Source organism: Mercenaria mercenaria, chromosome 8, assembly GCF_021730395.1.
Source record: "Mercenaria mercenaria strain notata chromosome 8, MADL_Memer_1, whole genome shotgun sequence".
Taxonomy (NCBI): Eukaryota; Metazoa; Mollusca; class Bivalvia; order Venerida; family Veneridae; genus Mercenaria; species Mercenaria mercenaria.
This window is the reverse complement of record NC_069368.1, coordinates 25,441,351-25,465,654: the sequence shown is the minus strand read 5'-3', so window position 1 is coordinate 25,465,654 and position 24,304 is coordinate 25,441,351. Positions and strand designations below refer to the sequence as shown.

Sequence of the window (24,304 nt, the reverse complement as noted above, 5' to 3'; positions counted from 1 at the left end):
CAACCCGGGAAAAAGGGTTTTTGGGGTCAAGGAAAATAATTTTTTTTGCTTTCTTCTTTTTAATTATAATCCAACAAAAAATTTTAATTTTTTGCTTTTCTGAAACTTTTTAAAAATAACTTTTTCCTCCTCTCAGTCCCTTTTCAATAAAAAATACTATCAATATCAGTTTTTAAATCAACTTTAAATTCCCAAACAAATTTTTAAAAAAATTTGGGGATCCCAAGCTAAAACAGGGGAAAAAAATAATGCAAGGATCCCAAATTTGTAGTAAAAAAAAACAAATTTTCTAAAAATTTTTAAAAACATCACAAAAAATAATACGACCCCGTTTTTAAAAAAAAAAGATCATGTTTAATTTTCCCCCTTTTTTTTAATTTTAAATTTATTCCAAAAAATTTTAAACATTTTCCCAATTTAAAAATCAGAAAAATTTGTTTCATTTAAAAATTTAATAAAAAACCTTCTATAGAAGGGAAATTCCCGTTTCTTTTAATTTTTTTTTAAAAGAAACCCTGTAATCCTAGGGTAAACACCTTTTTTTTTTTAATAATTCTATTTTAAAACAAATTCTTGGATAAATATTTTAAAATTCCCGGAATATTTTTTACAAAAATTTTTCCAAAAGAAGAACCTAAACTGGAATGAATTTAATAAAGACCCAAGTCAGAAATCATAAATTTCCATATATCTTTTTCCCAAAAAGTTAAAGGAAAAACAAATTTTTTTCTTTTTTGAAATTTTTCCCCATTTGTTGCAAAATAAAAAAGACCCCTCATAACCCCTTTAAAATTTTGAAAAAAAACAGGGAAATTTTAATGTTTAGGTTTTAAAAATTTAAAATTACATTCTGAGTGGCACTTCCCTGAATTTTCCCCCGTTTATTACAGTATCCTTAAAATTTATGAATCTTCTATATATTCTTTTTTCCAAAAATAAGAAAAAAACTTTTTTTTTTAAATTTTGGTTTGAACTTTTTTTGACAAAATTTTTTTCTTTGTTAAAAAAGTTCTTTAAAAAATTTTTTTACTATTCCTCTTCCTCAAGCATTTTTTCATAAAATTATAAACCCGCATTAGGGCCTCTAAAAATCTGGGGGTTTTGTATATTTTTTCGTCAAAGCAACAAACAACTTTATAGCCGTAACCACAAACTAATGATTTTTATAAGCTTTAGTAAATGAAGATTCAGGTTTAAGGAAAAACATTAAAAAACTTTTTTTGTTATTTTTTTCAAAATCAAACATAAAAATTTCAAAAGGGACGCTAAACCCCTTTTTGATAATTTTTTTAAAATTTACTTTAAAATTTCCCCCTTTTTGGGATTTTTTCGCCTTTGGTTTCCAAATTTAATTTGCAAAAAAATTTTTAATATGCATTTAATAAATTTTTTCATTTTTAAAAAAGTTGGGAAACAACTTTTACAGAAATATTTTTTTTTTTTTATGTTTTTTTTGTTAAACATTAAAACTTTAAAGTCCTTTTTTCCAAACATAATTTTGGGCTGGGGCCTGGTGGGTTTTCAGTCGCCCTTTATTTTATCATTAGTAATTAGCAACATGTCACAGTGTTCTTCGAAAAAAAATTTTGAATGTTTAATTGGGAAAAAAACTATTTTCTTTCCCTAACCCCAAAAATATTAAAAGATATTTCAAATTTAAAAAATTCTATTTTAAAGGGATTTGATTTAATGTAACAAAGGGAAAAAAAAATTCCATAAAAATCAAGATCGTTTTTAAAAAATTTTTTATAAATTTTTAAAAAATTTTGAGGATTTTTTTTAAAAGGAAAATTTTTTAAGCTAAAAGGGCACCATCTAAAAAAAATTTAAAACACATTTTTTATATTTATTAATCCTTTCATTGGGTTTGTAATGGTTTTGGGAATTCTAAATAAACTTTAAGCCGCCAAAGGATTATACTTTAAACAAATTTAAAATAATGGCATCAAATGACCTATTCTCCACCACTTTTCCCCTTTAGGGAAAACCAATTACCAATTTTTAAATTTTTATTTTATCAAAAGCTTGATGTAAAGTTTTTTTTTTTTCGGTTTTTTTTTAATAATTTCCAAAAACCTTTTAAATTGGGGGAAAAAAGCTGATTTATATATTGTATCAGTTTTAAACCATTTTTCAAAAGTTATTTTTAAAACAACTTATTTTTTTTACCTTTTAAAGTTTTTAAATTCGAAATTAAAATATTTCATAAGAGTTTTAATAGTTTAAAAATAATTGAATTTTTTGAATCCTTTTCCTTTAAATTTAAATTTTTAAATTTTAAATTTTTTATAAAATGTTTTGGGAATCTCCCGATTTCCATCTATGTAAAAATATTTTTGAAAAAAAAAATCCCCTAAAAAAAAAAAAAAAAAAATTAAAAATAAAAAATAAAAAAGTTTAAAAAAGAATTAAAAAATTTAAATTTAAATCTTTTCCGCTGATTTTGATAATTTCCCCTTTTTAAAAATTTGGTTTTTTTCCTTTTGGGAGCACATTGTTATTAAAACCCCGATTAATATTTGGGCTTTGGATGCTGCATAAGGGCCCTTTTTTATGTTTAAATTTTTTGGCAAATCGGGTTTCAATAACTTTTTTTTTGGGTTGTTTCGAAAATTTTTGGGGGGGCCCGGGGGGGGCAATCACATAATCTTTCAGCATTTTCTTTTTTCAGTTTAAAAGACAACCCCCAAAATCCCCAAATTTAAATAAATTTCCCTTTTTCAAGATAAAAGGAACAAAACAAATTTTTTAATTTTTTCAAAGACATATTTTTAAAACCCTCGTAAATATTTGATTTAACCGGGTATTTAAAAACCCTTTTTCTTTTAAGAAAATTTCTTTTATGAATTTTTACTGGATTTTATAATTTTTCCCCAAATGTAGATAAATGGATAATCATTCAAACTACCTTTTTTAATTCCCATCTATAAATAAATACTTATAGAAAAAAAAACTTTTAAAAAAAACACGTAAAATTTTTAAAAAACAGCTCTTTTTTCTTTTTTAACTTTTTTTAAACCGTTTAAATTTTAAAACCTTTATAAGGGATTTTAAGAGGTGTTTTAAAAATTTTTTTCCCTTTTTGCAATTTTTTAATAGAATTTTAAAAATATCCTGAATTTAAAATTTTTTCCCTTTTTTCCCTTTTTTTTCTTTTTTCCCAAAAGGCTTTTGGGTTTTAAGTTGTTTTATTTTTTGATGATGTGTTTTTAAAAAAAATTTCTTGTCGTTTAAGTTTTTTGGGCTGTTAGTAAATTTGGGAAAATTTCTGATGGAACAGCCAACCCCGCAACTCACAAAAATAGGGAAAAGCTGGAACAAATACAATTTCACTGGGAAAAACCCCCAAAAACACCCGCTGTAATATAAAACCCAAAAATTACTTTAAATCTCCCCCCAAAATTTATAACTTTTTTTGTAAGCACAGCAAATTTAGTTAAGTTAATAATTTAAAAAATCATTGTTTTCTATTTCCCATTTTTTATTAAAATAAGGGTTTTTTATTACCCTTTTTATAAATTTAAAATTTTTATTTCTAAAATTTAAAATTTTTTTCAAGATCGCTAAATGGGACCCAACAATTTAAAAATTTTTTACTAAAAACCTTCCATTTTCCCCAAAGCTTTTTTTTTCTTATGTCCGTCCCAATAACTTTTTTTATTTTTAAAAAATTCTTTTGTATAGGTAAAAGTTTTTTGTTTCCCTAAAATGAACCTTGAATTATTTCTTTATTTAAATCTTTAAAGTGTATGTTTTTGGGGTTTTTAAAATTTTAAAATTTTTTAAATTATAAATATTTCCTCTGTCCCAGTTTGGGGAAAAATCCTTTTTTTAAAATGTCCCCTTTTTAAATTTGCTTAAAAAACTCGAAACAACCCAATTTTTAAAATTTTTCTTTGCTCTTTGGGAAACTTTAAAATTCCAAACCCTATAAAAAAAAAAGTAAACAGTCCCCTTTTTTTTTTAAATTTTTTCTAGCTTCGGTTGGTCATTTTTAAAATAAATGTTTTGTTTTGTTTTTATTTTTTCAACCCCTAACCGCAAATTTTTTAAAAAAATAAAGTTTTTATTTGCTGTAAAAAATTTCCCCATAAACTTATTTAAAAATTGTTAAATCTTTTCCCTTTTCCAAAAGCCCCTTTTCCTTCAAAAATGTAAAGATACATATTAATCTTATTTTTATTCAAAAATGATTCAAACTTTTATATAAAATTCTTTTCCTTCATCTACCCATAAATTTACTGGTAATCGTCCTTCAGAAATTATTTTTTCAAATGCTTCAGTAACAGATTCTCCAGTTTTATTCTTTAATGGAATAACCCAAGCATATTTACTAAATATATCAATAACGGTTAACAAGTACTTTACTCCTTTATTATATTTTGAAAAAGCTTGCATGTCAACTAAATCAGCTGACCAAGTATCATCAATATCATTAACTATCACTCTTCGTTTCCTAAATTTTCTTTTAATTGGTTTGTGTAATTCTTCTGCTAATTCATCGCTCCAATTTATTTCGGGGGTATACTCTACCCCCTTTTCCCGTTTTTTGATTTTTGTCCCAGCCCAAGTGTGTATTTCGTTTTAATTATAGGTTTCACAACTAAATGTTTTGCAATCTTTTCTCCAAATGTTTTTGATTTAGTTTTATTTAAACTGGAAAGCATTTGTTTATCACATGTACCCTTTTTTACATCACTGTCATAGCAAAAAATCATGGTCCATACATACTGCATCCAGTTCATTGACAGGGGGTCCATTATCTAGGGGATTTCCTGGCCCACAATAATTATATCCTGGAAGTGTTAAACCTTTCTTAGGTAATAAAGGTAACATTGCTTTGTGAATATCTAAATTACCCCCTGTACTTTTAACAAACTTTGATTTCATTTTTCCACAAGATGAACAAGTAGCCCTTATCATTTTTCTCCCGTTTTTTGTTGTAACATAATGAGGATTTATATTATCAGTAAATCTTCTTTCTTTCAAACAATATATTTTATTTTGTAAACTCATCTATATCAAATGTATTTAAAATTATTTAAAGACTAATAATGTAGTTATTAATTCAAAATAAGATCAAATAAGTTACATTTTATCAATAAAAATAATCTGCCAAAGTTTGCCAAAAGTTTGCCAAGTTGGCAGACATTGTCACATTGCTGCCACTTGGCAGAAAAATGGCAGACTTTTGATTGGTTGAATTTGTGTTTGCCAACGTTCTGCCAAAAGTTTGTCAAGTTGGCAGCGACTGCCACATTGCTGCCACTTGGCAGGATTTTGGCAAATATTTGGTGGAAGTGTTTAATCATATTTTACTATAGGTTTTCATAAAGTACTATGAAAATTTGTTTTAAATTTGTTGAAATTGGTCAGCATTGGTCGGTTTAGGTCAAGGGTTAAAATTAATTTGGGTCAAAAGTGTGCCAAAAACCCCATATATATAACTACTTCTCAGTACTTCAAAACCAAACTGTTCCGTTTAATCTTAGTGCTCCATTTAGTATCAGTACTCCCAAACCGAACTGCTCCATTTTTTCTCAGTACTCCCAAATCGAAGTGCTCCATTTAGTCTCAGTACTCCAAACCTAAACAGCTCCATAGTCTAAGTACTCCAAAACCAAACTGGTCTGTTTAGTCTAGGTACTCCCAAACCAAACTGTTTCATTTACTCAACTGAAAAACTGTTGGAAAAAAAGGCACTAAACACCAAACAAACAAAATCATTAATATAAGGTATAATTATGACTACATACAAGACAAGATGGGTCTAGGTTTAGTCACTGTTACTATAAAGTTGGAAAGTGTCCGCCTAATAAATTAGTTTGGACGATGGTTCACCTTCGAATAGCCTACAGAAGGACCAAGGCTGGGGTTAAGGTTTTGGTTAAATTAAGGACCATGGAAAATGGGACTCTTGGGTTATGGTCAGTGGCAAGTCAAGTCGGTCATAATACAGTAAAAAAAACTGGTGCACTCAATAACTCAAATTATGATAAAAACGAGGTCATTTTACCGAGACAAAGGCGTTTATGGTCAAGTCTAGAAAAAAAACGTTGACGTACTAATCGGAAAGAAGTCAGTTAGACGCACTTACTTTTCTTTTTAATGGTTTCGCTTTAATACCATGGAATGACGGAATTTCTGCGTCTCTTGTTGCTAATTGATGCAAGTTTAGTTGTAAGCTCATTAATAATTTTATTTTAGTTTTTATTTGTTTTTTCTTGCTTATATATAAACAGAATGTTTTGCTCTTGTTATCCTTGCTCGAGTTGACTTCAGTTACGCACATTTCAACAACTTGATCAAAACTTCTCATCTATCAGTAAGGAAAAACACACAACAAAAGCAGAATTTTAATTGTCAGCTTATTTTGTTATAAATGCATTAGCAATGACAAACAACATGAATAGTTTGATAAATTACCTTCATTCATTAAGTCGTGTGAATTCTTGTGAATAATATATGCAATTTGTATATTGTTAAATACAGTGTTTTCCGAAAATTTCTACTTGCAAGATCCATATTATTTAGCGTTCAGTGGTAGTAGCATGAGCTGTATGCTTTTTAAGATATCTTCTAGATGGGCAAAGTAGTTTCTAATATCCTTGATTATGTCCGCACCTGAAAAAAGAAGACGTCTGTCCTGGTTAGTTGTTTCAGAAACGTACGGTATGAGAAAGTGCTGATGATTGATCTATTGAGTGGATTGTTTTCGAAAGATGTTTTTTCTTGTCTTTTTCAGAATATATTGTCATAATTTAAATGTGGCTTACAGTTGTCACCGTCATCACGTGAGAATGTAGAATCTTTATGGTTTTTATACCTCGTAGAACATAACGCACCAACTGTTTCGGTTTTATTTCAAAACGCCACCTATTGGCTGATCAGGAAAACAAAATATTTTGATCATAAATCAAGTACTTTATTTTCCTAAATCATTTTAAGAATGCCACGTTGATAATATGTTACATGCTTATCTTAAACAAGAGAATTATGAAAAGTAAAGAAATGATAAGAAAAAAAAACCGCACCTTCCAAGTTTTCCAAGCGGAACTTCAGACTTTCCTGTCCAAACGCATGTCAAGGACTTTTTGCATGGACATGAATGCAAAACTGTCTCATGAGGCCTACCCGAACCGTTACTAACAAGACATTCTGCAATATAAAAAGATAACATAGTTATCATTTTGGAATCCAACCAAACAAGTTGGTACATATGAAACAATATCCTGAGGGATGCATGGTAAGCGTTGCTGCCTGCAACCCCCGGCTTTAAGAGATACTGTTTCTCCTAAAGACGTCAGTCCTTATTTTCGAGGAAGCGGACTCTGGTTTGATGTATTATATAATCCTGATTACATGTAATAGAAACAATGTGCTCAAGAGAATAATTCGTTACTTTCGAGAAGACGAAACCTTTGAAAAGAACGGTATTTATCAGAGTGGCTTTTACTTTTTCTAATTTGCATCTGGGCCTGCCTGTATAAGCAACCTATTATTCCGCTACAAAACTGGTGAATATTTCTCGATATCTTCAAGTAATGGTTCGAGAAATAGGAGAAAAATCCATATTATACCGTCATTACCAATTTATGTTCTGTTTAATGTAATCAAGTTTCAGTTATTCCACGTAACAACATTGGTTTAATCATCCAACTCACATAATCTGTTACACTGATCTGTCTTAGTGAATACAGAAGTTAATATGTAGTATGAACGCGTGGAAGAGTCTACCAACTCACACTACATGAAGGACACGAACTAATACCCGCCCGCTTAGCTCAGTAGGTAAGAGCGTTGGTCTACGGATCGCGGGATCGTGAGTTCGATCCTCGGGCGGGGCGTATGTTCTCCGTGACTATTTGATACACGACATTGTGTCTGAAATTATTAGTCCTCCATCTCTGATTCATGTGGGGAAGTTGGCAGTTACTTGCGGAGAACAGGTTTGTACTGGTACAGAATCCAGGAACACTGGTTAGGTTAACTGCCCGCCGTTACATGACTGAAATACTGTTGAAAAACGGCGTTAAACCCAAAACAAACAAACAAAATGTACATTATTACCTGAGCCACGTTTTCCCATTGGTTTACAGTAACCCTGTGCTTGTCTCTTGACACGTTTGGCGGATCTTTTACCTATAATTCTAGAATTGCTTACACAACATTCAGAAGGTCCACAGTCATTGCAGGAGGAGCATTCTTTTTCGCAGGTACCTGACGTAAAAGAAATTTATGAAACGAAATACTTCCGTGACAGTCAGCATTGAAATACAGACGTTTGTATTAATCTGATTAAAATAATAGGAAGTCTGAACATAGGTCTTTTGCACTTTCGTTGACATGAGTAGATTCACAAACTTAAATTATAATACTAGCAATCATCGGAGCGCACGCATTGGTTCAGTGCTTACACTAACTACATTCCGTTTCTCCGACAGCTGGATAAGAGTTAGGAGTCTTACGTATGTGTGATTCACATCTGAAAGATCCAGTAAAACCCCTTGAATCGGTGTGTCTTTTGTATCTATGCTATATTCTTGTCAAAATATTACTAGCAATCATCTGTAGGAGTCGCCCACAATGTGGGTTATGTGGTAGCTTAAATAAGCTCAAGCTACAAGAAAATCCCGATGAAAAACGAAATCAAAATGACAATGAATTTGAAACATGAGATACTGGTGTTAAAAATACACCAAGAGCTATCTCTTTCTTGCTGCAGATAGAATTAATGCAGTGCTACATGCGTCAGCTACATTTTGCTCAACCATGTAAAATATGATGAAACCATTTTTTTTTAAATTTTCAGCATGCAAAAAGACAGATTCCCATGCTTGGTTATTTGATAATTGTGAGTCTACAGCAAGTTTTCATTATGGAAATCTACTGTAAAATAAATTCTGACTGCGTTATCGCTTATAGGAAAGTATGCGATGTAGACTTTGATAAAACTTTTCACAGTTCAATTTGTATATCAACACATTTTATATCATATGGTCAAATAACATATGTCCGTGTGTTTATTTTGAAAACGTTTGTCTATGATTTCAGGCTAAATTTATGTACTTTCTTGAGATCATATACGGATTAAAAATTTTGCTGTGTCTTAAATTTAAAATGGAAAAGAAAACTTGCATGTTTTATCAACTGTATAATTTTCTTCTTTTTTTTGAGCAGCTAATCGTTGTATCTTCAAAGTTTCAAATGGGAACTTATGAACTTTTAGATGGTTTCCACTACAATGCTACAGTGTCATTTTTTCCCGGGAAAGTGTAAGAGTAAGAGAAGGGAAAATAAACGAAAAAGAGTGCGGGTAACTTTTCGCGTCATGTACTAGTATTTATCTAGGGTAATAGTGCCAAAGCAATGGTAGAATGTTTAACTTCAGAATTAATAGATAAATTTTGATAGCGGCACAGTCAACCCTGTATATGAAGACCATGCTGTGGTCTCTATTTGCAGGTAATTCATATTTATATGTTAAAGTGGACAAAAAATGCAGACAGTCCTTACTTACATGTTAGAGTAGGAAAAAAATGCAGGACAGTCCTCATTTACATGTTCTAGTAGACACAAAATACAGGCAGTCCATATTTATATATTAAGATAGACACAAAATGCAGACCAATTCTTATTTACATGTTAAATTAGACATAAAATGCAGGCAGTCCTTATATATATATATATTAAAGTAGACACAAAATGCAGAACAATCCTTACTTACATGTTAAAGTAGACGCAAAATGCAGGCAGTCCTTATTTATATATTAAAAGTAGACACAAAATGTAGATCAATCCTTATTTACATGTTAAAGTAGATACAAAATGCAGGACAGTCCTTACTTATATGTTAAACTAGACACGAAATGCAGGACAGTCCTTGTTTATATGTTAAAATAGACACAAAATGCAGGACAGTCCTTACTTACATGTTTAAGTAGACACAAATTGCAGGACAGTCCTTATTTTCATGTTAAAGTAGACACAGAATACAGGACAGTCCTTACTTACATGTTAAAATAGACAGTCCTTATTTACATGTTAAGTAGACACAGAATGCACCTGACAGTCCTTACTTATATGTTAAAGTAGACACAAAATGTAGGACAGTTCTTATTTACATGTTAAAATAGACACAGAATGCAAGACAGTCCTTACTTACATGTTTAAGTAGACACAAATTGCAGGACAGTCCTTATTTTCATGTTAAAGTAGACACAGAATGCAGGACAGTCCTAAATTACATGTTAAAATAGACAGTCCTTATTTACATGTTAAGTAGACACAGAATGCACCTGACAGTCCTTACTTATATGTTAAAGTAGACACAAAATGTAGGACAGTTCTTATTTACATGTTGAAGTAGACACAGAATGCAGGACAGTCCTTACCTTTATATTAAAGTAGAAATAAATGCAGGACAATCCTTATTTACATGTTAAAGTAGATACAAAATGCAGACAGGCCCACCCACTTAGCTCCGTAGGGAAAGCGTTGGTCTACGAATCGCGGGGTCAAGAGTTAGATCCCGGGCGGGGCGTATGTTCTCCGTGACGATTTGATAAAAGACATTGTGTCTGAAATCATACGTCCTCCACCTCTGATAACTTATGTGGGGGAGTTGGCAGTTACTTGCGTAGAAGAGGTTTGTACTGGTACAGAATCCAGGAACACTGGTTAGGTTAACTGCCCGCCGTTACATGACTAAAATACTGTTGAAAAACGGCGTTAAACCCATAACAAACAAAACAAAACAGAATTCAGACAGTCCTTGTACCTACGCAATGCAGGCATTCCTTAGTTAAATTTAAAAGTCTAAAAGCAAACTCAAAATGCAGGCGGTCCTTTTTTACATGTTAAAGTAGACACAAAATGCGGGAAGTCCTTAATTCCATGTTAAAGTAGACACAAAATAAAGGACAGTCCTTATTCACATGTTGAAGCAGACACAAAATGCAGACAGTCCTTGTACCTACACAATGCAGGCATTCCTTTGTTTTCATATTTAAGTGTTAAAGCAGACACAAAATGCAGGCAGTCCATATTTACATGTTAAGTGATCACAGAATGCAGGCATTCCATATTTACATGTTAAGTGATCACAAAATGCAGGCGGTCCGTGTACATGCACAATGCATGCAGTCCTTAGTTACGTGTTAAAGTGTTCACACAAAAATTCTGCCAAGACTTATTTATGTGTTACATACTAAGTGCTAAATGATTACGATATAATGAATATGGAAATATGTATCGACTTGAAATTTAATTGGAATACGAACTCAGATATATAACATTTCAAAGACAAGATTACTTGATATGTTTGCATAAATAGTTCTATCCCGGAGTTTTTAAAGTAAACGGAAGGAGTTCCATAGTCAGTCTTCAAACCTGTGGTTATTTTGCATCATGGTTCGAGTTACATAATGTCTCATGATCTTAAGATTCCATACCGACCTATAACATTCTAATATATCCTTAATATAAGCTTGGAAATATTCGTATAGTGGCTTGTAGTTGTGCGCCAGAATTTTCATGTTCGTTGTATAACACATTTTGTTTGTTTGATAAAGAGACCAATTTGTATATATGTATTTATATACTAGAAGTCACAAATATTTAAACTTCTTTAGCCTCTTTTACAATGTACCTTTTTAAAGACACGTACCTAGCTCTCCAAGGGGTGGGAAAAATGTCCGGTTCCACTACACGCATGGTTAACACAGCAGGGACAGGAGTGGTAATATATTTCTGCCGACTTATCTAAAATATTTCTGACAAGACATTCTGAAAAGTAAAGTGAAGTAAAGTGAAGTAAATAAACAAAAAAACGGGATATGCAACGGAAGAGCAGAGCATTTAAAGACCCACCACGAGCTAGTGACCTACTTTTTTCACTCACAAAAAACTTCATGAAAATCATTCTTGAAATACAGGTAATATACAGTTAAACAACAAGTTTTCATGTGGACAATTTAGGCCATTCCTGAATAAATGTGGTTTGACAACTTCATCTGCAATCTTATTCGGTCAATCTCTTTTAAGCATAGTTTCTAAAACATAGATGAATAACTATCATACACTGTAGAAACAAAATGTGATTGAAATTTCACTAGATACACTGATTTGATTTTTCTACTTTGAGCGGTGTCAGCAATGGCTTATCTTTCTATTGTAATTTTAAACCTGGGGCATAGGTGGTTTAAGAAAAGATGGAGGCGGAATATTTAGACATGGATTTAAATTTCCAGCATGAAGTTAAAGCAGAAATGTTAGGAGGCAGGGAATGATACGGGACTGAAGAAACCCTTTCGTTATGTACGACGATTTGGACTTTTGAATAGATTTCGTCTCAGTAAAGCTAGTATTAGAGATGTTTTACTTTATAAAAAAAAATTCAACCAACGGCGGCGCCGATGTCGACGCTGACGCTGGGGCGACTGCAAAAGCTCTATCTTTTATTCGAAAAGTCGAGCTTAAAATGTAACAGATTCGACTCTTTAATTTTAGCTTTACTAAATTCGTTACGTTTGTACACGTTTCAAAATATATGTGCAAGCATAAATATGTAAGTGCATGTAATTAATTATAATTACATGTAACGCAAAAATATGTAGTTGAACATATATATCTATGGATACGCATGTATATATACGTCTCCTTTCAATGACGTGTGGATTTTGAAATTCATGCATTTGCAAGTGCAGTTTGAGTACCTATACTATTCATTTAAATTTACAAATGCATTCCTAATTACAAGTGCATATTGCACGTGTTTTGTACATGAAAGGTGGAACATTTAGGAATAATGAAAACAATAAGATAATGAGCAAAAATGGGAATGCTTGTAGTCTTATCTTGAATTAAATTCACCTTTTCCCAGCATTTTTTTTTCATTCATTAGACGGGCGCTAGTGCTTTTGTGTTTTAATGTGTCTTTGTGTTTTTCTATGATTTCTATGAGAATTTCTTTTGTGAAAGTAGTAAATCACCAAAGTAACACGTTTTATATATGTAAAAATACAGCGAAACGGTCCGATGACTGTATCTGCATGTTCATAGTGTGTGACCACGGCTTAGCTAATACATCGCAAATATACCCGCCGAGCATTAGTAAAAATCCGTTAGAAAACAAGGTTGAGCGATGGCTTAACTAATACTGGTTTAAGCCTTTATTAGTGCTAGAGTTGAAAAACTGGCCATATCAGTTAATTACCTGCACGTGAAAATAGAGAACAAAGTCATAAACTGTGCCTGATTTAAGAATGTTCCTTTTCAAGGTGAATCAATTTTTGACCTTCTTCTGTTGAAGGTATCGATAATTTAGAATTGCAATGCAATTAAAGCTTTTTTTAAACAATATAAGAAAGAATTATTAATTTCAACTTATAAACAGAACGGCAATGATAGCTTCGGACCGCACTGCAGTACCTGACAAATAAAAAAATAAAAATTAACTGAGCCGCGCCATGTAAAAACTACGGTGTTCCGTTAAGATAGAGGCTGCTCCCTATGAAGGCGAAGGTACGATTGTACGATGACGAAGCGCGACAGTACGATGACGATAACACGACAGTCCGATGGCGGAGCGCGACAGTATGATGGTGACAGTCCATCGTACTGTCGCGCTCTGCCATCGCATCTTCGTTCTTCACCATCGTACTGTTGCCGTCCTATCAATCATGCGTAGAACTTATTTGTACGACTTATTACCGCCCGAGTGTATAAATAGTGTTAAAACACGGTTTGCTATATATTATTTCGATTCTAATATGTCCTTTATCTAAAACAATAGATAAGATGTAGTAGCGCTTTTTTTGGTCGCAACAAAAACTTTGACGTCACCGCACGTTAACGTGATGTCATTCTAGCGTAAACTTGTTTTAACAGAGACAAGCATATTAGAATTATTAATAGATCTCTGTAACGTAAATTTATAAGAACATAACCGAACTTTATTGAAGGAACACAGAATAGCAAAAGATCAGCGGTAACAAACGACTGTTTTCTAGACCTAATCAAATACTATTTATATTAGGCCCTAAATATTTTTAATTTCTCACGAGTAAAGTAAACAATTTGTTATTTGTTTATAAATAACACTCTGCCTGGTGATATTCGTTTGAGTGTTTTGTTCAAGTTAGATACACAATGATTTAGCAAGGTAATCAATATAAACACGGAGCAGTCATACATCGATCCTTAATGAGCATTATGTCCCCAGTTGAGCTTAGTAACTATTTTTTTTGTGAGCCTACATAGCTCACTTTACCTCTTGCGGCCTTTTCCCGTTTTACAGGCTGTTTTTAAAACATTAAGGCGAGTGTATTGCTAACAGATATTATAGACACAAGATTAAAATCACAACAAACTTCTATTAAACTGTTGAAACGTAATATTTATAAACAGGTAAAATATATCGTACCTACATTACAAAATGACACATCCAGCAACGGAATTCCGATGCCTCAACGTAAATAGTCAAGGATGGTACTAAGAGGTCTAGGATTTCGTCCTATTTGTTCGTTTCCTCGTCAAAAAATCGTCTGTCATTTTTAGAACTTGTATATCATGTAGTGATGTATACCAATGTACAAAAACATGTACAGCCACCCGTTTGAAATTTGAATGCACGAAAATTTCGGGTTCTGTAGTAGTATTCCCACTAGTTGATACAGTATATTTAGAAAGGCACACGATAATAATTTAATGTTTATCTTTCGAAAAAAAAATCTCTTCATTTATTTATTCATTCATAAATATATTCTGTACAATTATCGTCGTATAAGTCAGATACATTTTCTCGTTTTTCTTCAAAGGTGTCCTCTTACAGACATAAGAAGCCGTTTTGCTAGGACGAACACCAATTTTATCCTCGGCGAACCCACAACCCTAATATTGGCAGCTTAAAGCTTTGTCCGCACAGTTACTAGCATTTAAGTGTGACCTGTCGCTTTTATTAATAGATTTGAAAGGTTACTGGAATAAACCACTTCAGTAAAGGGATAACCTACCTTTTTATAACTTATTTTTATAATAAATATTTAAATGACTGCCTCTTCGACAATTAGACGCCGTGGTGCAGTGGTAACGTGACGGCTCTAGAATCTAACTTTTATGAGTTCGAATTCCAACGGAGATCAATATTTTTTTTTATTATATATATATATATATTTTTTTTTTATTTTACGTTTTGGTAACATACATTTAAAATGATAATAATGATAAAGATGTATTTGAATTGCATTACTTGTATCATTTTGCTATTTTCGCAATAATATAGATTTTTCAAATATCAATATCAAATTTCAAATGATTGTGAATTATTCAACATGGTTGACATAGCTCTTTCACAACTTGGTCATTCAACTAGCTGATGACACTTATTCGGAGGAAACCGACGCCGCCAGCGAGTGTGAGGATTCTCTATTGGGCGCGTGTGTTTGAAATGTATTGAATGTATTGAAATTGTATGAATGAAATTAAAAATGAAATTGAAATGATAAAATAAAATGAAATAAAAAAAAACATGAAAAATATAAATAAAAAAAATTCAATCATAAAACAAATCGGCCTGTATGGGATAGGATTCGAACCCACAGCCTCCTAATCGCAAAAGTTAAATCACTAGCAAGATTCATAAATTCTACCAACTGAGATATCAATGCAATTTCAATCTGCTCAGTATTTGAAATTTATTTATAGTTTTAAATAAGTCAGATATCTTTCAAACCATTATTTAATAAATGGAACAGTCTGGAAAATCCAAATCTAAAAATAAAAGCGACAGGTCACTCCTTATTGCTAATACCTGCGTATACGACAGTACTAATCAACATTAATAATGTGGCAGTTTAGTTCAGTAAGTCCAGGTGTGTTCAAAGATAATCCGTCATAAAATTAACTTGCGACTACTAATAAACTTTGATAATGTGGCAGTTGACCTCAATACAATCGACACTATTTATTTTCCAATACAGGTAAATCCAATATTTGCTTTACAATAGATCATTGGCGGATTACCTTTGAACACCCCTTGACTTACTGGACTCAACTGCCACATTATCAAAGTTTATTAGTATATTGCAAAGTAATTATTAGTTACCTGTTTTGAAAAATAAACAGTGTCGATTTTATTGAGGTCAACTGCCACATAATCAAAGTTTATCAATATATCAATTAAGAATCATAATGTATTATTTAGTTATATCGCTATTTATGTTCGAACACCGAAAATAAATTACGGAAATATAGGTAATATTCATGAATGCCAGGTCAATACTTACGGACAATATCTAATTATATATTTTTATTTACTACAAAGAGGATTTACCTGAACCCGATATTCCATGTTTTTCGCATCTTCCTTTTGCAAATTGCTTGATATAAGCGGATGGTTCTGCTACAGCACGTTTTCCTCGTGGTGTAACGAAGCTTACGCAGCATTCTTTTTTACCGCAGTCTGAATTTGTGTTGCAGTAACCTTTTAATACTCCATGACCAGGAACCGGTACAACTTCCTGTGCCTATGATAAATGAACAAAAGATTAATGATTAAATGAGAGAGAGAGAGAGAGAGAGAGAGAGAGAGAGAGAGAGAGGAAGAGCGAGGGGGGAGAGAGAGAAAGAGAGAGAGAGAGAGAGAGAGCGAGGGGGGGGGAGAGAGAGAGAGAGAGAGAGAGAGAGAGAGAGAGAGAGAGAGAGAGGAAGGGTGGTAGGGGAAATAGCCGCCATGCAGACTCCAATAGTTCCGTACTAGACAAATTGTATGGTAGCAGTAAATATACTTGAAGGGGACGTACAATTACATGAAGACTTTATTTGTATGGTGACAATGCGGGATTAGTCAAAGAAGTACAAACATCTGTAGATAAACTTCATCATGTTAGAGGTAATCTCTTCATTTAAAGTGTACATATCGCAGCCGAAATGAAAATATTGCATTTTTCTAACTTTGTCTACATATGCATGAACTACTATCTTCATTTATACGTGAACTTTTATGATGATATTTCCACTAGTACCATTTTGTAATTTACAGAACTAAATATACAGCCTGGCACCAATAAAATATTTCAAATTGCACGGAAGACATTATAATTTAAATATAATACAATATCATTTTATATTTATATCCTTTCTTAGGCAAAGCATGTTTATCAAATTTATTCTAATGCTAAAGTAACTCTATCTTGGTTTGGGAACCAGTATTAGAAAATCAAATTTTAAAAATACGTCCAGTGAAAAGCTTAGTAAACATATATTAAGCACTCATTGAACATAAATAAGGGTATGTGTTCAATTAGTAAAGTTTCAAACTAATTCATAACTTGACCAAAATCTGATTAACCACCTTTTAATCAAAGAAAGTACATTTTAGGCAAGCCGTCAATGTCTCCTTTTCGCTTTTTAGCCTCACTACTCGGACCAATGTTCTAGCAAGAAATATCTTTAAAAATGATAGTCGGCGAATTGTAATAAGGAAAGAAGTTTATGAATTTTTCATCTAACATTCATCTTTCATCTAACATTTTGCAAAACTAAACACCGCACTTTAACAATTTAAATGGTTTTCTTTTAATTTTTCGCAAAGGTTTCGTAGGGTTGCAATTTTGTTTCGTTTATCCTTAGCAGTAGTTTGATGAAGATTCATGAAGCGGTTCATGAGAAGAGGTCATTAAACGTGTTTATATTTTTAGCTAAATTGGTCCCTAGCCCCATTTGTAACAAAATAGCAGGAGACCTTACGATATTGTTACACATCGAGTTTGATAAAAATCCATTACATTTTAGTGGTTAATGCGAAGAAAGGCATATCTACTTTTAGCTATAGTGGTCCCTAATAGGGCCCAAGTTCCTATATAAATAAATTTGGAAGAGGACCTTATAATGATGCTCCAGACCAAGTATGACAAAGATCCACCAAGCTGTTCATGAGACGCTGTATAAAGGCATTTCTGTTTTAGTTCTAGCAGCCCCTAAAAGGGGTTAAATGTCCCAGCTGAACAAAGTTGGTTGCGGGCCTAATAAAGATGCTACAAATCAAGTTTGATTAGAATACATGAGAAAAAATCAATTAAAGGATTTTTTTATTTATTATTTTTATTTATTTCTAAAATAGGCCAACTGATCCCGCTTTAACAAATGCATATTCGCTATTCATGAATCTTTGGACAATGACGTCACACCTATAAAAAAGTGAATTTATTTATTTATTTTGTTGGATTTAACGTCGCACTGACACATGATAGGTCATATGGCGACTTTCCAGCTTTAATGGTGGAGGCAGACCCCAGGTGCCCCTCCGTGCATTATTTCATCACGAGCGGGCACCTGGGTAGAACCACCGACCTTCCGTAAGCCAGCTGGATGGCTTCCTCACATGAAGAATTCAACGCCCCGAGTGAGGCTCGAACCCACATCGATGAGGGGAAAGTGATTTGAAGTCAGCGACCTTAACCACTCGGCCACGGAGGCCCCTTAAAAAGTGAAGGTCAAGCAAAACATACAATTGTAATTATTTCAATATTTCTGTTTCCTAAGCAAAGTCTGACCGTAGTCATATCACATAGATAAACTGTATGCAGCGTACCTTCATTTCAGTGTAATGAGATTCAGTCATTATATAGCATATATATAATAAAACAGATTTAAACTGAGTTCAATATTTGCATACCATACTAAAGAAAAATATTCATATATAATAAATCAGTTAAATAATTTATAACAAATATATCAAAGCAAACAAGTACTCATTTTAATATGCAATCTGAATAAGTCACAAAAGCAAGAAACCTTTTCATATACAGACGACAATTGTAACAAGGAAAATCTTTAAAAAGCACTTCACTACATAAAAGACTCTTATCACACCCTTATTCATGTGATACGCAGACCGTATTCAGCTCTTTCTTTAATTTAATATATGTTGGTATTTGAACAGGTTTTATCATATTTATTAAACTTACTTATCATTTTGAGATATATCAGTATTCTTGCTAAATATACTGAGCCAAAGTTAGCTCTAAAACTGTGAACAGCGTCGTTTAGGATAAACGCTTTGTCTACATTTCACTCAGTGTAGCACAATCAACAAAGTGAAAGAAATTGACACTCTCGTCCAATCAGGCAGAGTGTTGCATAAATCTTCCATTTTGATAAATTATCCATAATGCGTTATCAAGTAGTTTGATTTGCAAACTGAAGTCACGTGGCATAGGTAACGAAAACGAATTTAGACGGCGTCGCCGCAAAACGTTTAATAGACTTCTAACTTATTGTCAAAGGAGTACAATTGTACAATAATCTATAGTGGATAGAAACAAAATTGCTTTTTCGTTGTCGTAGATACTTCAAATGAGCGTTCTCTCTGCACCAGGTTCCATTAGAATAGTACACACGTGTTCCAAACATATTTTTCGGCGTGCCGTATTAAGCACGATTTTATGACCTCGTTTAACCTTAAGCTACCTGAATAATGTACCAATCGGATTGCTTGGTAAGGTGTTCTCGGTATTTTCAGCCATAATGAGAGATTTAGTAAGAGTGGTGCTGATTGGAGGAAAGGCTGAAAATGCTTCACTCTGAGTCATGTGTGACACTGAGTGAAATGACAACGCGTTCGTCATCTATAACCTCTATAAGTACAGTGCCATCGAGTTGTATGTGTATCACTTGAACAGGTATGCGTAACCAAATATTCATCTGCTCATCCGGACATATTTCTGTTTTGTTAAGTTTTCTTGTTAAGTTATTTCTGTTTTGTTAAGTTTCCTTTCAACAATTTCTAACCAGTGCAAATCCTTACTAACCTGCAACGACATATCCGATACTGTTAAATTTTAGACTAAATTTTAAAGTAATCTTTCCGGTGAAAACAGTACTGTACATATTCTGAATGATAGACAAATTTGATAATAAGCTGAAGTAGGGTAAGGGTTCATGTTGCTTCCAACAATTCCAGAAATAAAGTATAGAACGTAATTCGATATTGTTTGCTTACTGTTACCATTTTTTAAGCACCAAAGCCTCAAAGTGAGCTTTTGTGATTGTTTGGTGTCTGTCGTGTGTCCCTCTACAATTTCTAAACACAGTCTTCTTCAGAACTACTGTCCTCATGTATACAAAACTTCACAGAGGCCCCTTTCAACATTGCCAAAAAATTTAAAATACAGGTTTCTGCCCATATATAACTTGTGCTTCAGTTACATCACGCCGACCATCTTTTTTTAAAAAGATATTTCTTGTTTCAATTAATTTGCTTAAATAGAATATGCACAGAATCTTCCGAGTAGTAAAGGGGTATGGCCCTACAGAAAAGTCAGACTTACCTCAATTAAACAAAACAATATACAACAACCAACGAATGCTAAAATCCACATTTTATTTGTTTAAGACTCGAGTATTCACTGTCTCCTTGTAAGTACTATTTATATGCACAGCAATATCATCTGAATTGTCGATGAAGATGTAAATAAATATGAATGATGGTTAAAGTTGCGCACGAACTGACAAGAGATGACGAACATTAATGTTTTATTTATCTCTTTTTCAAACCAAAAAAACTGGTGATCTATAAACAAAAACGAATTCGGCGTTCAAAAAAGGATATAAACTATGTTTTGACAATAAATGAATTGTTTTTGTAACACAAATTGTAATTGATGTGTTTACATCTTAAAGATTTCCTTTTAGTTTTTGTGCTTTGCGCAGAACGGGAACTATTATGAAAAAAGCTCATTATTATCGTCTCTCAAGGACTAGAAAAACATTATAAAAAAATATGGTTCTGAACACTTATAAGACTAATATGAGAGCCATGATGGCTATAAATCGCTCACCTGGCTAAATTGGTACATGATTTCTTGGCAGAGGACTTCAGCCTAGTGCTTTATACAAAATGTTTTTGACAGGAAGTTTTCCCTAAATAAGTCTTTTTAGAACAATTGACCCACATGGGCAGGATAAATTTGGACTCAAGGGGCTAGATCCAAATGAGCGTGGTAAAGGACGACTCGACGATGATACGAACGTATGAAACGTTTAAGCTTTGGGTCGTGCAGCTTCAGACAAAAAGACATTTATGTTTTGTTTTTCTTATGAACACACTGGCCATAGCTTTATCAGATCAAGTGGTTCCAACGTTGTTTGAGCGGTGAATTTTACGCCGATCAGATGGAGAAATATGGCTGATACTACAAATTTCCGATATTGTAAGTATGATTTAAAGGAATTTCTACCCCTTAAAAACGAATCAAATGAAAACGATGGGTGCACCTGGAGCGCAAATGTGTCTATATTTGAGCACATATGTCCATTTAGCTGAGATTTGTGCCGTTTATTCAAACACTTCTGTACAGTCCGGCGGGGGAAGGAGATTTTTGACAGTTTTTGACAATATCGCATCAAATATAGTGTTAATCGGGAACAAGTAACTGTTAAAAGATTTTTTATGTAAAGGGCTACCTCTTAAAACAAAGCGTGTGTATTTTCATAGAATTATTCAGGGTTATTTCTGAAAAATCGGCCGAAAACCTAATGCAACGCCGTTTCGAGTGGGTCATTATGCAACGCAATCAAGTGGATACCGTTCTGTGTCTTACTTGCGAAGTCTTATCCTTCTTAAAAACTGTCAATAAAGCATAACAATGAATAAATTTAGTGAGTTTTGTAGCATTATAATGATCCCGCTATTTCTAATATATTGTTCTTTTACATTTTTATGTTAGCTTAACATTTAACATATTTTTGTGGAAATTGTCAAAAAACATCAACACAAAAACATAAAGCTAGGATGAACATCGAACAATATCATTAAGTAAATAATAGTAATAGTTCGTAAAAACAAGAACCATTTTACGGATATTTCTCCTTCACGAATGGTACTGAACTGCATACCAAAAGCAGGTTGACTGTTTACATCAGTATAGTTACAGTTGGTTACTTTTTAGTCCCTTAAAACCATTACATTGCGATTTAATTACTGACTTGTTGTGCATTTAAGCAGTTCATAAAAAAAATAAATAAAATTTGGTCCATGATAAAAGTATTGATCAGTTGTTTGTATTTATTTTCATTCATATTGTTGGTGTAGTCTTCATTTATTTTCAGAGAGATAAATCACAGAGAACGTTAAAATTGGCAAGGGAAAAGACAAGATTTTTTTTGTCCTCAATAAAACAGAAACGACGTAATAAACCTCTATGGTCGCCGTTCAAAAATGAAAATACAAATGAAATACAGACACCAATGAAAGAAAATAAACGGACCAGCAATACTAATAGAGACGTGTCATCAAGCAAACGATTAAGAGCATTTTCTCCATGTCCTCAATGTGAATAAAAACACACACACAAAAAAGAAGAAAAAAAACTACGGTGCTCCTAAAGTGACATGTAACGCACTTTTTTCCACTTAGGTAATGTGAGAAACGAAAGACTGCTAACTCCAACTTCAAGCACCAAAATATCAAGAAAAAAAAACCTGTTCACAATAAGGTATTAAAAGAAAGAGTTTTATGAGCTGAAATCTTTGAAGAATTAACAGAGGAAGATACAGATCTTTTAGACATTGCAAGCGACAAGGCTGTTCTGAAACAACTTTCTGAAGCAAAAGATACATTATTTTTACAATATTTCTAACTCTTATCAAATCGAATAAGTACCCGTTGACAAACATCACTTTTCTTCTTTGGTTAGAGACAGTTAAATAGTACAGCTGTGGCACATCTCTATTAGTATTGCTGGTCCGGTTTATTTTCTTTCATTGGTGTCTGTATTTCATTTGTATTTTCATTTTTGAACGGGACCATAGAGGTTTATTACGTCGTTTCTGTTTTATGGAGGACAAATAAAATCTTGTCTTTTCCCTGGCCAATTTTAACGTTCTCTGTGATTTATTTCTCTGAAAATAAATGAACTCTACCACAGGAATATGAATGAAAATCTGACAAACAACTGATTAATACTTTTATCATGGACCAGATTTTATTTATTTTGTATGAACAGCTTAAATGCACAACAAATTAGTAATGAAATCGCAATGTATTGGTTTTAAGGGACTAAAAAGTAACCAACTGTAACTATACTGATTTAAAGAGTCAACCCGATTTTGGTATGCTGTTCAGTACCATTCGTGGAGGAGACAGATATCCGTGAACTGGTTCTTGTTTTTACGAACGATTACTATTATTTACTTAATGATATTGTTCGATGTACAATATATTAGAAATGGCGGGATCATTATAATGCTATAAAACTCACTAAATTTATTCATTGTTAGGCTTTAATGACTGTTTTTAAGACGGATAAGACTTCGCAAGTAAGACACAGAACGGTATCCACTTGATTGCGTTGCATAATGACCCACTCGAAACGGCGTTGCATTAGGTTTTCGGCCGATTTTTCAGAAATAACCTTGACTAATTCTATGAAAATACACACGCTTTGTTTTAAGAGGTAGCCCTTTACAAAAAACGTGTTTTAACAGTTTCTTGTTCCCGATTAACACTATATTTGATGCGATATTGTCAAAAACTGTCAAAAATCTCCTTCCCCCGCCGGACTGTACAGAAGTGTTTGAATAAACGGCACAAATCTCAGCTAAATGGACATATGTGCTAAAACATAGACACATTTGCGCTCCAGGTGCACCCATCGTTTTCATTTGGTTAGTTATTTAACAGGTAGAAATTCCTTAAAATCATACTTAAAATACCGGAAATTTGTAGTATCGGCCATATTTCTCCATCTGATCGGCGTAAAATTCACCGCTCAAACAACGTTGGAACCACTTGATCTGATAAAGCTATGGCCAGTGTGATGAAGTGTAGGTAAAACAAGTGACCGGAGGACAATTTTAACCCCAGAGGTATGATTTTTTTTTAAAAAGTAGACGATCACTACATTATGCTACAGGCTAAAGTTCTAAGCTCCATGGCTTCAAGTTTTCAGTAAACAAGAACATTTTACTTATATAAAAGTGGGAGCCAATTTTGACTCCAGAGGTAACGAATTCTTCACCATTCCACATGGCTAATACCGGTTTTAAATATGAATATATTTTTATATATATATATAAGTCTATGCAAAAATAAGCGAACCGTTGGGCGGCGCAAATTTTGATTTCGGAGTTTGAACAAAATTGGCAGAGAACTACACACAATGTTACATGTCAAATATCTAGGACCATCCAAGGCACATCCAGAGTGGATTTCACTGATCATTTTCAATCCAGTGGTTCAAAGAAGATGTTCGATGTAATGGATCAGCAATGACACTCGGCAATTTCCGTGCGATTACGTTTT

At 32.7% G+C, this 24,304-nt stretch overlaps 1 long non-coding RNA gene across 1 annotated transcript; it reads right to left on the bottom strand.

The window, feature by feature from the left end:
• Window positions 1-6,344: 6,344 nt before the first annotated feature.
• LOC128558983 (uncharacterized) lies at window positions 6,345-11,811 on the bottom strand. Its single transcript, XR_008372001.1, has 4 exons — window positions 11,669-11,811; window positions 8,071-8,220; window positions 7,035-7,158; window positions 6,345-6,624 (listed from the first exon to the last, which is right to left on the bottom strand). It is a non-coding gene; the product is annotated as an uncharacterized LOC128558983 (long non-coding RNA).
• Between the last annotated feature and the right edge of the window lie 12,493 nt (window positions 11,812-24,304).